General features: G+C 36.3%; 1 pseudogene; it reads right to left on the reverse strand.

Moving 5' to 3' along the window:
- LOC127205757 (ATPase Get3-like) overlaps positions 1-16206 on the reverse strand; it is a 36430-nt pseudogene extending 20224 nt beyond the window's left edge.
- Between the last annotated feature and the right edge of the window lie 1946 nt (positions 16207-18152).

Here is an 18152-nt window from a genome sequence, read left to right on the forward strand (position 1 = left end):
TGAATAAAAACCACTTGAGTTTCAAATATGAATTTTGGAAATTAGTCCAGTTATCAAGTCTTTTCAAATTCCAGCCTACTTTGTTTTCTTCTTCTGTTTCACAGGAAGCATATAAGACATCTATGCTTTAACTAATGCACGTGACATCACAACTTGACTTCATTTTTTGTCACTATTCCCAATATTTAGTGCTGTAAGTAATAATAACACAACTGAATAATACTATATTATATCAATAATGAATATGAAACCTGAGTCAAGAATAACAGTTTCCTTTAGAATCACCTTGCCTCTCCTCTGCTCTGTGGCAGTTCACTGACTAGAACATTAATCACACCCCTCCCTCTTCCTGTCCTCCTCTGCAGTGGTGAGGATAATAAAGACTCATCAAGTGAGGGGCAGTCATTTGAATCCACATTGTGAAATATAAAGGCCAAAGTATTCTGGGTAATAAAATGTGATTATCGAGTTCTTGTGAAAAGAATAGCACCTAGGTGGAAGTATATTATATTATTTTTAGGAAAGAGACACTGTCACTGACAAAAGAGACATCAGGATACATACACCTGGGGAAATCACTCTCTGCTTTAATGGACTATTCTTCTAAACTCAATTTTCTGCAATAACGACTACCTGGACCCTTATTCTAAGATATAGTTCTGTTCATGATGGTATCATTGAAGCATCAGATTGAATACACTTAACTTAATTCACCTAAAAACTTTCCATTGCAGAGTCTCATTTTTGAAAGCAAAGGAGTTTCAGCAAATGAACAATAATTTATACCTTTAAAAGTTTATATTCTCAAAATATCTTGCATATTAAAATCATTTATATGCCTATTGCTGAAGGTAGAAGGTAACTCCTCTCTTTTATTAACATGTAGAACTTACTGATTCAAATATTTGAAATCAATACCTACTACTCCATGAAGATTTGAGGTAATGATTTTAAAGATGTTATGAGCTCTTATCCAGGGAATCTGATGTGCTGTGAGCCATCACATGATGCTGATTATATTGTTTTAAATGCCCCTTTCCCTCTTAGGACATATTATTTCTATCCTTGACTTTTAAATGACACATAGTCAAGAGGACACAGTTGTGCTTGCCATCTGCCATACAGATATGTGTACCCTGTAACAGAATTGGTCGTGAAGGACATTTATGTATAAATGACTTCTTTATTATTTCAAGGACCTTCTTTTTTTTTATATGACATTTCTAGATGCTTTATTTCCTTTCTTGTCTCTTACTTCTTGTTAGAAAAAAGGTACATTCCATCATGATTTGTTATTGAGGAATAGTCCTAGATGCACAAATATTTCTGAAGCCAACTACTGTATTAGAATAGAAGTGTCTGATTTATGTAATCCTCATTTTCATATTAACTGTATAGTGTCTTTGCCTGCTTCATCAATGTCACTGTGGTTCAACACACACACAATTAGTGCAGGCCTTGTTATTACTTCAAATGTCATATCTTATTTAATTGTCAGACAAATCTATAGAGTAGGAACTAAAATATTTTCTCTTCTAATCATTATGAAATTGAAAAATGAGAGATTAATACTTTCAGGATGACCAATATAGAGACCATAAGTTTGGAAACCAGTTTTTGTATATAGAAGCATAAAACACTGCCTTTTTTATACACAGCTAATTGTTTCTTGGATGACCAAATGAACTCCTCAAAACTCCAACTGTCCCTACTTTTTTCAATTAAGGCTGTCCCTCCTCAGTATGACACCATAGATTGAGCCACAGTTTTCTCCATACTCACAATAAAATCTGACTACCTGAAAATAAGACGGAATAATCACTTTGCAATGCCAGTAGATTTGGATTATGTGGGATGATTTCTTTTCTCCACTGCCCTTCTCTCACTCTCTCTCCTCTTTCCCTATAGCCGACTAGATGATTACTGAGAATAGAACATAATTCAATTATGGCAGACTTCATATGCAACTCTATTAGGACTATGTTCTCCTCATTACACATTAAACTTATGGATGTTCATTAAAATATCTCAAACTTACTGTATGCATTTATTGGGAAAGCAGCCATACATAGTTAAAATTTGATTTACAATAAATGCTTATTTATTGGTAGTTAATCTCACCTTACCCCATTAATCTATCAGTTTTGCTGATTAAATTTATATAGTACATACCTTTTAGTAAGTAAGAAAATATATAAATTCTACCTTAAATTATTTGAGCTGGAAGAAAATAATCTTTTATAATGAAGAAACAGAAAATAAAACCAGTATCAGCTTATAATAAATATCCCCTACTTCAAAGAGGACTCTCATATAAGTCCTTCAAAGATGAACTCTATTGTCCTATTTTAAAACATCTGTTAATTTATTTAGTATGTGTGTACACACACATGCCAGTGTGCTTGAGGGAATCTGTTATCTATCTTTCTTCTATTTGAGTTCCTAGGATCAAGTTCTACACACTGTGCCACATCCCTGGAGAAATTTCCTAATTTAGAAGTAAACCTAACGTCTTAAAAGTGAAAAAAGTTGGTCAGTAATAGTGGTTGATTGATTATAATTTTTCTATTGAGAGAAGATAATTTATATTTTTGAACAAAATACCTTCTGGACTCTCAATTATTCCTTCTAAGAAGAGCCAGATAAAGCCATCTCCATGGGAACATTAACCTAAGCATAACTGGGTTCTCTCATTCACTGTCCAAAACCTTCTCTCTCTCTCTCTCTCTCTCTCTCTCTCTCTCTCTCTCTCTCTCTCTCTCTCTCTCTCTCTCTCTCTCCCTCTCTCTCTGCCCCCCGCTCTGTCTCTCTCTCTCACACACACACACACACACACATACACACACGCAGACAGAGACACATACATTCCACAGTAATTTGGGAATTTACATTTTTAATCGGTTTCCAAATGCAAAGAAAAAAAATAAAGAATGGTTTTCATTTAGTCCTTAAAATCCTAATATTGGCTTCTGGAATCCCACATTTAAGCTATTGGAAAATATTCTTCTATATTCAGGAAGTAGAAAAGCAAGCATCAGCAATGGCTAAATCAGGCAATTGCATTTAGCCAGTTTATCAGTGATGCAAGAGCTAAGCACTGTTATTAGATACAAAATTTTGAACAACCAAAATAAATACGGATAGATAAGAGTAGATTGTTTTTAGTATCCTAGAATATGTAGTCACAGATGTTATCTTGCTCTCCTTCCGAATGGTCCTGAAGGCATTGAACCAGCTTTTGATTTTGCCATCCAGTGCTAGAAAACAGTATTTTAATTAAGGGAAATTTTATCTTCAAAGTTTTCTTGTCTTTAGAATCATTTTCACCAAAGAGTATTGTAACAGTAACAAATTTTTGAGTTAGTTTTCAGAAATCACTGTATATTTACCTATTAATATATTGAAAGTCAATTTTAATACATTTTATCACTTGTAAAATAACAATGAGTTTTTTATCTTAGAAAATGTTATTAAATTATTAGAGTAGTCTTGCATAAATAATTATAGACTTCGGTAATTTTATCTCCAGTATAGCAAGCGATCACAGTATGATAAATTTGCTATTAAGTAGATAGATAGATCTCAAATAAAGTTGAATTTTGTGTGTGCATGTACATGTGTGTGTGTGTGTGTGAATACTTGTATATACTGTTTGTATTTGTCTTCATCTGTGTATGGGCATATATTCTTGATTATGGGTATGTATGTATGTGTGTTTATGAGCATGTAGATGGGATAATTGGATTGTCTCCCACTTTATCTAGTAAGGCACGGTCTCTTCAAGAGCCAGGTGCTTACAGATAGGATTAGTCTATCTAGCACCCTTGCCCAGAAGATCCCTTCTCTATTCTTCCTAAATGCTGAGATTATAGAAATACACGTAGAATGGCCAATTATTCACAAGGCTCTAGGAATCCAAACTCTGGTTGTCAGAGTTTCATGACAAGAGCTTTACACACTGAGCCACTCATTGCAAAGAAAAACAGAGATATACAAAGTCCTAGTTTCCTGTATCATATTAGCAATATAGATTTTCTGTAATAACTATTGTTTATCTGAGTAATTACAAGAAATATGCTCTTCTTATTAAAAATGCAAAAATTATTTAAGTGAAGCCAACACATATTTATATATTTGAATGTGACAATCTAGATGTTTATGATTAAATCCATATGTTCTGAGAGTTCGTTCACATCTTCTGATGAAATGCCTAAACATACTGTTATTGTTCATAATATATTTTCAAGTGAATATATTTTCAAAATTCTGAGAAGCTTCCAAGAAAAAGTAAGAAAGAACTAAATGTACACTGTGAAACAACAGTCTCTTCTTGATAGAAAAGAAGATGATAACCATCATAAAGAAACATGATATTTAAAAAAATTAGCAAAAACTATTGCTGCTAAACAGAAGGCTCTGTGGTTAACAGAGCTTGGGCCTCTGCAGAGGTCTGAAATTTGATTCTCATGAGCCATATAAAGTGGCTCACAAACAAATGCTACTCTAGCTCCAAAAAAAAATTTTTTTTTTTCAAGACAGGGTATCCATGTGTAGCCTTGGCGGTCTTGGACTCACTTTGTAGACCAGGCTGGCCTCAAACTCAGTGATCCATCTGCCTCTGCCTCCCTGAGTGCTGGGATTACAGGTGTGCACCACAATGCCCAGCCTTAGCTCCAAAATATTTGTCACCTTCTTCTGGCTTCCCAAGGTACCCACATACATGTGAGCATGCACACAAATAATAAAAATAAAACTTTATAAAAATATCCAAAGTAATCAGTTTAATGATAACATTTTCATACTTTCTTTTCTTTGACCTCTTTTTCTTATTTTATTCCCTTTCACACTATTCACCTTATCTTTTAACCTTTACATACTCTGGAATACTGTTTCTGCTCTCATGGCTTATATATCTACCACGGGCCTCCTTACTTCCTTGAAATTTATTTTTATCTCTTGTATAGTCATTTTTCCAGTTTCATTTCTTAGTATGTCCACACCCATAGATTCAAATACACATATACCTACACATATAAAATAAACACGTGAGAGAAAATATATGATTTTTTCTGAATCTTTTTATATTAATTAATAATTTCTGACCGTTTCTTTTATTATTTTGCTACCAAAGGACTTCCAAGGTAAAATGTCTCAAATCAACATTTGGAGAGTTGGATGGGTGCAATATATTTACAAATAAAATCAGAATTGTTAAGTATACATAGATTCTTCTGCATCTTCTTGAAGTTAGTGACTTGAGTGGGGGTCTGTGTTTGAAGAGACAGCATAACTCTTCCCAGTCAGAGCGAAATCCACTGTGCACAACAGGGTTCTGGATAGTTTACGCCTTAAGTATTATATACTTAGTAACATTTTACTGCCTATCATTTGCATTCTTCACTTCCTCATCCATAATAATCTACTATCTTTCAATAAAGCCTCTCTCAATTATTTGGGAATTTAATACAATATATTCATATTCATTACTTATTTCCAGCTCCTCCTTCACCTCTCTACACACCCCAATTCACGCTCTCCTCCCCTTTCTCTCTGGATCCCTGGATCCATCCTCCTTTCCTCTCCTAGACCATCAGGTCCAGTGTCTGTTAGCCAAATACTCCTGAGTGTAGGTTCTTCCCTGGTGTGTGATCAATATACTAGATACCATTGCATTAAAGAACACTAGCTTTCCCTTTCCCAACAGCAACACACCACCAATAGTTCCTCATCTAGGGGCAGGATTTTGTGGCTTCTTCTATGCTTCCATGTGGGGATTTCTGTGGGGCTTGAGCTTGTAAATGTCTTGTGTATGCTGTCACAGTTTCTGTGAGCTCATAGTGGTATCTGCTTTGTTGTGTCTAGAAAGTGTTGATGTCATCTACCACCTTTGTGGCTTAAAATATTTCCATCTCTTTTTCTTCCAAGATCCCTGAGCCTCCAGAGGATGGGGTGTGATATAGACCCTCAATTCAGGCCTGAGAATTCCAAAATTTCATCTCTACACGGTAAGCAGTTTTGGGTTCAATGTTAGTTACCCCCGTTCTCAAAGAGAAACTTCTCCAATGAAAGCCAAACAGTTACATATGAATATATCAACACATCTTAAGAATTTTGTCATGTTCTTTTATCAGAATGCTAACTTGGCTCAATAACTACCTCACCTTATGCTATTGGCCTTACTGAGAGTGTCAGGTATAGACAAGTTCCATATGTTGGAGTGGGTCTTAAATCAAAAGTGTTTGTTTACTTCCAAAACACTGATGCAACTGTTGTATCTGTTAAGAGGGTCATTATTCTAGCTTCCTGGATTCAACTGCTGGGTGAAATTCATGACTACTCTTCTCTTTGTTAGCATATGTAGCAGCATTGTGAATTTTATATGAAGATTCTAGTTGAGAGCCAAGTAGATTTCTCACTGTTCTTTTGTACAAATATGTGGTGTCTTCAGCCCTAGGAAGTTATTGTCACGTTGAGGAGGGTAACCAGTAGTATGGGCAGTGCTTGAAGATCTATGGAACACCACGGTTGACCAAGATAAAACAGCATTTTATGAGGAATTATTCATGTTTAACTTATCTTCTGTCCTAGATAAAAATAAATAAAATAAAATAAAATATGTTTGCCATGTTAAGTTACCTCCTGTCCTTAAAGCAAACATGCAAAAAATATGGGGACTACTTTGCTATTAATATACTACAAAAACTCTGAGTATTGTGGGTTGAATGAGATGCCCTGCCTCATAGTCTCAAGCATTAAAATACTATGTCTCCATTGATGAGAGTGTTTGGGTTGCTTATGGGAGATTTCGCAGTCTTACATCATCCCCCGTTTGCTCTCTCTGCTTCCTCCTTGTGGGTTAAGATGAACCTCTCATCTTGCTGCTCCAGGTTTCATGTTTGTCTCATGACATAATTTCCCACCAGGATTGTGATTGATTAGGAAGCCAAATAAATTGTTGTTTCTATTTTTCCCTGGTAATGATGTCTTATAACATCAATAGAAAAAGTAAACAATACAGAAATTGGCACAAGGATTTGGCCATTGCTATGACAAACCTGATAATACTGAGCTATTTTTTTAGGAATGTTGAAGACTTATGAGCTTTGGATTGAAAATGTGTTTGCATGCTGTAAGCAGAGCTTAATGGCTATCTGAGCATTAGAAGCCGGCTTTTAGGTTGTGACACAGAAGCTATGCCCATAAGACAATAAAAAATAATAGGACCATGGACGGATACACCAACAGACATGCTAACATAGAAGATGGGAATCCCATGGTACCTTATCTCTAGACAAAGAAATATAAGTAACTAATTATACCTTAGAGAGAAGGATTAGTCTTACCAAATATGAGCTCATAACTCATTACTCAATACCAAGCGGCAAGCCTTGAAATCAAATACGTATAATCAGAATCAAAATGGTTCCGCATATTCTATTTATAATCTATGTTTTTATGTAAGTGTGTGTACTAACAATAATACAGAGAAAAGAGAGAAAACATGATTTTGAGAGGAAGGAAGGTAAGAGCATGAAAAAGGTTTAGGTGAAATACATGGGAGGGGTTGGGAAAGAAAAAGGAAGGGAGAAAATAAAGAAATTATATTTTAGTTGAAATTAATTAATTAACATGTAGAATTTATTTATAGCCTGAATACTGCAAAGAAATGTCAGGACACAGTTCAATGGCATTATATTTCTAGGGTATAAAATTATCTATACCTTATAAAACACTCACTTATGGAAATTTCCAGCTTCTACAATAATGACATATTTTGCAAAATCAATAAAAAAGATAAAATCCATTATTCCACTTTTTGTCTGTAAACATTTGCCCAGGTGTTATAGGGTGAGTTTTTGAGAGCAACAGACACATTATATAGACTCAAAACTCTTTTTTTTTTTTTTTCCGAGACAAGGTTTTTCTGTGTAGCCTTGGCCATCCTGGACTCACTTTGTAGATCAGGCTGGCCTCTAACTCACAGCGATCTGCCTGCCTCTGCCTCCCGAGTGCTGGGATTAAAGATAAAATTTCTAAATAATTCACTATATACCTAGTATGTATAGAACACTTCAACCACTAATTGAGTTCTTACCATTTTCTCACTTTAATTTTTCGACAATAACTTCCAACTTGAGAAGAAAAAGAGTACCGGTCAAAACTATCTAGGCTTCAGGAGATCTGACCAAACTTTTCCCCGTTGAGGCAAAGGTTTATCATGAAATCTGTATGTCCTATGGTGACTTACTCTATCCTTCCTCTGAAACTCCTCTAGTAGATTCTCCAAGCTTCAGAGAAGCCACAAACCCCAGGCTACTCTTGATTATTGCTGACTATCTGTAAACAAAATGCTTACTTCTTGAAACTTCTTCCATTAATGTTATTTCTCACTAAACTTGACTAAGAAGTTGAAAGTGTAGCCTTAGGTGATGTAAGTTGTAGTGATAACCAAAACTAAAAGAATGTGTTTACCATTAAGCAAAGTAATTTTATCCTTTACAAAGTTAGAAATTATAATGAATATGATTAGACTAAATAATATAAACACAATTACATGTATTTTATAGAATTAATTCATATTTGATTGATGCATAATTTTTTCCATTTCTCAGATTTTCAGTTCATCTATACTTAAAAAGTATATTGAATCTGCCCTCTGGTAATTCTTAATCCTTTTAATAGTTTTTTAAAAATCATTTTACTGAAAATATATTCATCCCTTATACATCTTTCCCACAGTTTATTCTCTTTTCACTCCTTTGAATTAAACCCCACAACCCTTCTCCCCAGATAAATGATCAGAAAAGAGCGAGCCTCAAGAGCCATCAGACAAATAGGACAAAACAAGATACAATAAGGCCAGGCAAAAGCACTTAAGTCAAGGTTGGATAAGGCAACTGCATAGGAGGAAAATAGTTTGGAGAACAGGCAAAGAGTGAGAGACATGTCTGCCTCCTCTGTTAGGAGATCTACAAAAACATTGAACGTAGCATATACACAGAAAACTTGGTTCAGACTCTGCAGGCCCCATGCATGCTGCTTCAATCTCTTTGATCCCAAGTGAGCCCTGTTTAGCAGATTCTGTGGAGAGGTTGAACTGGTGTCCTCCATCCTCTCTAACTCTTACAGCTTTCTGTCCTCCTTCCTCCAGATCCTGAGCTCCAGGAAGTGGGACCCAATGAAGACCTTCAATGTAGACTCTCCACATAAATAGTCTAGCTGTGGGCTTCACACCAGCTCCCATTTGCAGCTGGAGAAAACCTGTCTGATGACATACTGAATATGTGCCAATTTGTAAGTATAGCAGAATATCATTAGGAATCATTTCATTAGTTTTTTTTTAATTTTCCTTGCCAGTTTTGTTTGGTTTTACTCAAGGTCTCTGGACTATCTAATCTACCATGCTTGTCCATGATGAAGTCTAGGGCATGGGCTTACTTTCCTAGCATAGGCCCCAAGGTAAATCTGACATTGGTAGGCCACTCCTACAAGCTCTGTCTCACCACTGCTCCAGCACATCTTGCTGGCAGGAGAGATTGTAGGCTATCACTTGGAAACCTTGCTTGGCTCAAAACATCTCCAGTGCAGATCCCTTCCATATCCTCCATTACTAGGAGCCTTACTAGGATCACCCTCATAGATTCCAGGAAATTTGCACTGGAAATAGGTTACCACACCACCCATAAATGTCCCCAATTCCAGCTGTGTCCCTCAACACTCTCTCCTTCCATCCCTTCCCCTCATACCTAATCCCTCCCTGGTCATTGAAATTCATCACACATTTTCACTCTTGTCTTTCATTGAATTTATTTACTTCCATTGCAGATAATTTCCCAACGCTCCCTAAATGACTGATGTGATACATCTCATTATGTGTAATTGAAAGCTGCTTTATAAAAGTGGATGCAAAGAACCTTAGCACTAAAATGGAAAGAAATTAGGAGCCTGTTTTAGCTTTTAACTTGCAACTCTTTCCATATTAGTGGCTGGTATTATTATATTGGTATGCCAATTTGTGTCACTTTCTCCAATGGCACGCATTTGTGTCACAGTAATAACTCTGTTAAATACCTTTGAGCAGTCTATCTTTCTGTCACTCCATGGTTTTACATTACTATTGACAACAACCTTAGCTGACATTTCTATGTTCATTTTAAGGTATAGAATGTGAAGAATAGAATGCTAAGCAATTTGCTCAAAATCTTAAAACCCCTGCCTAGTATATTGTTACTATAATTCGCAGGCTTCCTCTCAGTCATTTTAATATGTATAGTTAGAGGAATGGCATTGGGATGGCTCAATGAAGTGACAAGTAAGCATAATACAATTGAACTACAGGCACAGGATAAATCAATAAGGAACATATTGAGTAAAAGGACATATAACAACACTTGTAAATAAATAAGGACTATGTTAATAACAATGAAATTACTAAAACAATGTCAGTCTTGATTTAGCAATTTTAGATAAATTCACTTTGGATAATTATTAAGTTTCATTCTAGAATATAATATGATGCTACCACCCCTTTTACTTTTTTTGTAACAGGGAAATGGTCCTCGTGTGTAGACAGTTAAGTCAAGTGAGAGGTGATAAAAAAGAAGGATTATAGGGAGACACATTTTTATTATAAACATTGTGAGGATTTTTATCCTAGTCTAGATAAATGTAAGAATTGATACAGTAGGACAAGCCTCGCTTGACCAAGTCTCCTCTCTTAAGAGACCAGTTCCAACATGGATTTGGGAAACACATTTCAAGCTGGCATGGATTATATTTTTTACAAGTCACACCAGTAGAAGAATTTTGTCATCACTTTCTGATCCACAAATATACATGTGAAACTTTTGTACTTTGGAGTATATAAAGACTCACAGAAACAACAGCTTCTAGAAGGGTAGAAACAAATCATTTTAATTAAAATATGAAAATCAAATCATTTTGATATTTTAAGAGTTACTCGTGGCTCTACATTCATATCTCCAGTTTACTCTAGAGCTATGGCTTATTATTTGGTAGATTTTTGCATAAATGTTAATGAATAAATACTAGGAAGCCCTTCTGTTAATTGCGAATTGTGTGAGGTTTAGTTCATGTATGTTTACTGGTCCTCTGGGTGTAATAGGACATAGCCACTAGTGGTATCTAGTAATTTTTGGCTTTACTTTGATACGCCTTTAGTAATCTGTGTTCAAGTTTTTTCTTTTTTTAAATTATATATTACATTTCACATTCCTGTGTATCCTCCTGACAATGCCTGTCTTCATAATATTAGTTTTTAAAATGCACTACTTACCTCAGTGTTTACAATCAAGAAATATGTTATATAATCAGGAAAAGCTATAATTTGCCTATAAAGAATTTTCAGAAGCAAGAAATAAAACAGGTAAATACGTAGCCTGTATATCTTGGATGAACAGGTGAATTTCTGTCTAGCTTAAGAATTGTGGAAGTGCTTATTTCCCTATTATTTTGTTTTCTGCTTGGGTGGTAATGGAATTTCTCTAATCTGAAGATGACTCACAATTTATTTTCTAGAAATAATAAGCTGGAGAAATTTTCTATAGGAAAGGAAGAATATCCGTATATTTGAGAATTTATCTTGATAATAAGAAGTGAGAGAAAACAGAGAACAATATCTTAGTCTTTAAAAGGCAAAATGATTAATAGTAATATATGACTTAAGCTATGTAAATGGAATTACATGAAGACATTTAATACGTAAAAGGTCAAAAGATATTGCTATTTTCAAAAAGGAAAGAGGAATTATGTACAACAGATGACAATATCAAAAGAAGCCATAAGGGTTGTGAAATCATGAAAATGCAAAGATCAGCAAACACAATCTCAGGTTTGTGAAACAAATGGAAAGCATCCAATTGTGTCTCCAAGACTGTAATGCTTGCTAGCTTTGTATATACCTTATATAATTACTATATGTGTTATTAATCAATGTCTAGGGAGTATCTGTATCACATTTATGAGAAAGTAAAAGTTTCAGTGGACAAGATATATCTATTAATTCAACTGGAATGATGGTGTACCATAGTTAGGGGAATTGAGAAAACGATGCATGGTTTATTTATTCCCAATAGGGTTAAAGGAAAAAGAATATATATTGTAACTCCCATGACAGAGCCACTCTTGGCTTCCATGCTCAGTTTTCACCCAAACTTTTACACTCTAGTCTCCAAGGAATGTAGAAGTTTTAACTTTTCTTTCTTGACTAATCTATTAACCTAAAGGTTTTCTGGTTGCATCATATACTTTTCCTCTCATCTGCAACACAAATACAAATTCATTCCAGATCTTGACCACAGTTTTATAACAAAAGCTCTTATCTCTTCTTCTTTTCTGAAAAATTATTTTTAATTTATATACTCACTTTACTTCGTGATTGTAGCCCCCTCCTTCCTCTCCTCCCAGTCCCTCCCTTTGGGACTCTGCTGGATAAGGTTGAAGTCTGACTTCCCCAGATAGCCAGTTTTGTGCTTGGTCTATGTTGGTGGATTTCTTTTCCTCAGTGGGGTTCACACTCCATCTGATCTGGTAATACCAGATTTTGTAAGGAGCATCACATAGCCCTCAGTGAAGATTAGAGGCCAGACCCTTTCCTTATGAGGAACTTCTTTAACAAGTTAGGTAATTAATTCCTAGAAGTACCACACCCTATGTTTAAAAGATCATAGCCTCTAGCAAATGACCTCTAATCCTACACATAGGATTCATGCCCTCACACCTAGGATAATTAATTACAGGTGTCTCCTTCTTGTGATGGGTCCATGTTACTGCCTGTAAATGAGGTACTGTACCACTCTATGCAGATTGAGTATTCTGGCACCCTTCACACTAGTGAATCTGACACATTCACCTGCAAAACCACTCCCCACTGGCCAAGGTCTATAAAATAAAGGTTGCCTGATGTGCTCTCTTAGGATTTTGCTTGCTCTTTTGTTTTGTTTTGTTTTTTGTTTGTTTGGGTTTTTTGTTTTGTTTGGCTTTGTTGGTTTTTTGAGACAGAGTTTCTCTGTGTATATTTGGCTGTCCTGACTCACTTTTTAGACCAGATTGGCCTTAAACTCACAGTGATCCGCCTGCCTCTGCTGGGTTTGCCATTGCTACACTATTGCCTTCTGATACATACTCCATTTATTGAGGGATGTGGGTCCTGTGATCAGGCCGCAAGGATGGAACTGCCTTTGCAGCCACTGGGCCCTGCTCCACCCCTGCCTCTAGCTCAGTGCTGATCCCTGGTGTAGCACTGCCAGACCTGTGTCTCACAGGACCTGCAAATCAGTGGGTTTCATCTGCCTGCTTAGCACAGGAATTCTAACAAGGAGCTTGGTATCATCATGGGCTGGTGGGGTTCTTGAGTCTGCACTGCCTCTGAGACCTGCAGTCTTATCCTAAAAGAGCTAGACTGTTAACACCATTGGAAACTCATTTCCCACTCCTGCCCTCATACACACACACTCCCCCCCACACACACCCCACCCCTGCCCTCACAAACACACAATCCCTACCACACACCTCAACCCCTTGAGATTGGGAAACTGACCTAGGGCCCAGGCCATGGGCCTCACCCTAAAGCTCTCTAGCTTCCCTGAGCAAGAAATGATCCCTTGGGACATTTGCTCTCAAGGTCCATCTGTTCTCATCCAGAGGCAAGCAGTGCCTGGACTGACCCACAGGACATGAAATGCAGGCCAGCCCAACTGGACAATGAACAACTCCTTCCCACTTTCTTCCTCCTATCTTCCCTCCCCTTCTCCTCAGAAAAGGGGAATCCCTCCTCTCCCACTAACCCACCCCAGAACATCCTGTCACATCAAGACTGAGCTCGTCCTCACCCATTGAGGCCAGGCAAGACAGCCCCATTAGGTCACAGTGATTGAAACAAACAACAGAATCCATATCATAGACAGCACTCACTCAACTTACTAAGGGACCTACATGAAGATCAAACTGCCCATCTGCTACGTTTGTGTAGGGGACCGAGGTCCAGTCCTTGCACGCTCTTTGGTTGGTGCTTCTGTCTCTGTGTGCCCCTATGGGTCTAAGTTAGTTGACTTATTGTTCTTCATGTGGTGTTTGTGTTACCTCTGGGAGGTCCATTTATCCTCCCACCCATACCACTCACCCACTGCTACGCCCACACCTCATTCCCCAGTCCCCAAAACTCCTTACTCTTCAACAGGACTCCCCAAACTCAGCCTATTGCTTGTCTATGAGTCTCTACATCTGATTTGATGGGATTCTGGGTGGGGCTTCTTGGAGGGCAGTTATGCTAGACTCCTGTGTGTAAACACAGCAGAGTATCCTTAATGAAGTCAAAGGAGGTGAGAGGGCTTGGGGAGAAAATGAAAACCAAGGGTAGGACATAGCTGAGACAATCTGAAGACAATTTGAAGTCAAGGTATGCTACAGAGAGGATATGAGGATGTCTCTAGCTGACTGGAAACTGAGGAGGAGGCTACCGTCTAGCCTGGCAGGACCTAGAGTGGTTGGAGGGGAACACCAATCTACTGACAAAACCCTCTACCCAAAATTTACTCTGCCTACAAGATATGCAGGGATACAGACAGAGTAGAGACTGAGGGAATGTCAAACCAATGCCTGCCCCAACCTGAAACATACCACATGGGAGAGAGCTAACCCTGGCATCTTATCTCTTTTTCAAAGGATAATGTTTAATGATTCCTAGCCCTGCCCTATTGACTAGGAGAATGTATCCCAGATACAAATATTTCATTTCATGGCTAAGTATTCTATTCATGCAAAAGTTGTCACATGCTTGGAAATTTTTACTTAATACAGAGAATAATAAAATCACAAAGTACAACACAAGTATGTATAGGGAAGTGGAAGACTAGACGTGGATGTTTATTAAAAACTGCAGCAGATTAGCACTATGAAGAGACATTAAACCATTACTTTCCAGGTTTAAAAAAAAGGAAAAAACATTTAAAAATGGATATATAACAAAAAGAATGTAAAATCTGAAAAATTTCAAAGATGTTGCTACTATGAGCAAATCATCGACAAGAATCATACCAGGGTTATTTTTCTCATTAAGTCCTTCTAGATTTTTTTTCACTTTTTAAATTGTGTTCCTCTATATACTGTTGTCTAATTGTTTTCTGAAATTAAAATATAGGAAATTTTAAATAATAAGAATGAGACACCAAAACAGGAAGGTAGACATAGGGTTATATAGAATATTCATTATGAACAAAAATCCAAGAAGACAGATAATTCAAGGACTAATATATGTCAGGGTTTTACATATCTACATTCAATAGATATTAGTGGGTGAGTGTATAAGAAATATATTTGAGGTCCCTGGATTCCATGCCACACTCTTCCTGTGTGATAACAATGCATTGAGTAAACACAACTTACTATTTCTATATTAAGTTCTTCATTCAGGTCACTGCCAATTTTATTAGGCAGAGCATGGGAGAAGTAAAAATAAAATTAAAAATACATATTCTAGGATAACTTCTCATGTTATGGCTTCAGGGATTCCCTTGGGAAAATCCCACATAGCATCCCCATTCAAGTCCTTAGTCTTTGATTACGCAAGTGCTCCCAGTACTGTAAGTACAGAATCAATTATCGGTCTCTGTGAACTCAAATGTCTTCTGCAAATTATAGCTGCCTGCTTAAGTTAAACCGTCTCTCTGGACCTTCAGGAAAAAAAGCAACTGAATGATGTCCCCAAATATTCTCTTTAACTAGAGGCTCTCAAACATTAGGGCACATAAGAATCAATTGTGAATCCTATTTAAAATGCAAATTGCAGAATCTCAAAGTTCAGTCCCCAGAGATTCTGACACACTAATTCACTAATGCTGCTGCTGCTGAGAAATCAATCAGCCTCTCCTTCTCTCTGCACCCCGTCTCCCTCTTCCCACATGATCTGAAAAGAAGAGTTTGAGTGTAAAGAAAAAGAAAAGCAACTTAAAAGAAGTGCGCATCTGTGCAATGTGTTGCTACTCACCACGGCAGCTATATTTTATGTGACCAATTCTTGTCAGTAATGGACACAAGAGAAAAAATGCCATCCAGTTTTTTAGCAGATACATTCTCTGGCTTGTAGGTAAAACTGGAAGCAAAGTGATCACCACTGCAGTAATACTCCATTGCTGCACCCTTACGATGTCCGAAATGAACAGCACAACGGAGCTCGCAGATGATTTCCATCATGGCCAATGTTTTTCTAGGTATCACTCATGTATCAATAGCCTATTTTGAATATTTCTTTTGAAATCAAGAAAAAAATTTCTTAGGAAGAGATGTAATCTGTAATGCTTGCACCTAAATTTATTTTATATTAACGAATCCTTTAAAGTAAAACTGTTTGAATAATGCTAATTTGCCTGCTTTTCAATATACTTTGAATGATTTCAATAATCACACCACCTTCAAAAAGCAACATTAACATGTTATATGTGTTATCCAAAGACATTGGCAATTTAAAATATATGACTATAATTTTTGAGATATATTTGATAGGATACTAAACATAAATTTAAAAATAATGCAAGGTAAATGAAGTTTATGGAGCAAAAGGGCAGGATTGTAAAATACACCTTTTCACATAGAATGAGATCTTTAATTAAAACACTAAAGCACAACAAGAAGCTATAAAATACTAGTTTGACTAATTAATACCAGAACTTACTAACATATATTATTTCAGATAATTTTACCAGCTTATTAATGTGCTAATTAGTAACATTTCAATAGGAAATTTCAATCCCAGTTTTGCTTTTTCTTAGCAATTGTCAAAAATACTAAATCCTAATAGAATTACCCACAAAGAAATACATAACTCCCAAGAAATTATTTTCTGTCATTTCCTTTTTTTTTTCTTTTTTGACCATCCAGCTAGGTTCTTAATAATTTTTCTTCATCTTGAGTTTAAAATATTTTATTATGTATGAGGATAAATTATACATATTATCGAAATTAACCTTGATTTATTTTTACTTTTCTATATGATTATTAGAAAGCACACAGTCATAGCCGGGTATCATGGTATACACTTGTTATGCCAGGTACCCTAAAAAACCCGGGTAGCAAGAAAGTAAGGTTCAGGCTAGGCTGGGCAAGTTAGAGAGATCCTCCCTCAATGTAAAATATAAAATGGAGTATTTAAAATAGAACTCTGTTGTTGAGCATTTGCCTACTCCTTACTGGGTCCTGGTTTCCAAACATAGGGTTAAATAAATAAGTGAATAAAGTGCTGTTTTAAAATTTTTGGTTGCTTGATCTGCATCTATGTTTTTGGGCATAGCTGTGTGTATGCTTGTGTGTGCTTGTTTATATGTATTCATATTTGTGTGGGTCTGTACATGTGTTTAATGGTGCTGTGCTCTGAAACTAGGCAGAGACATGAGCTTGCTGCTGGCTGTAATTCATGGTGCTAGATGGTGCAATGTACTGTTCTGGAGTAAAAAAATAATCAAAATAATCTTAGCCAGCTGTTAACTCTTAGCCATATCTTAACTTTGCCAACATGAGTAGGTGAGGGGCTCACAAAGTTACATTCTCGGCTAAGGAGCTGTTAACAAGTGTTGGGTTGCATTGAAGAGACAGGCATTTTTCTTCAGATGTGGCACCTTACAGGCTAATTTCCAGTGGATGATCCTGTATCTATTTACACACCTGCCAGACTTATTGAAACCTATGGGTTTAAAAAAATACATGAAATAGGGCTAAGAAAGTGGAAATGGTACATTATTCTAAGATATGAAGGGTAGAAACTGGCAGAAATATGTTTTTAAAACATTATAACTGCAATGAAGTCTCAAAAGGTACACAAAAATAAAATATAAGTCTATACATATGACTTAAACTAATTTTGTGTGTGTGTTCAGTCATCCTAATTGTGGTTTAAATCAAAAATGAAAGTTGTGAGTATATAAGATACTCACGTATTTTTAAAGTATTTGTTACATTTATCAATTTATTGTCAGGGAGGATGCATGAGAGCCATGGCATACACTTAGTGGTCAGAGGACACCCTGAGTGGGTCGGTTCTTTCCCCTACCATGTGACTTTCTTATACTGAGTGAAGATCTTTAGGCTTCATAAAAATTACAAGCCTATAAGCAATCTTTTGGCAAACACATGCATATGGCACT

Source organism: Acomys russatus, chromosome 22, assembly GCF_903995435.1.
Source record: "Acomys russatus chromosome 22, mAcoRus1.1, whole genome shotgun sequence".
NCBI lineage: Eukaryota > Metazoa > Chordata > Mammalia > Rodentia > Muridae > Acomys > Acomys russatus.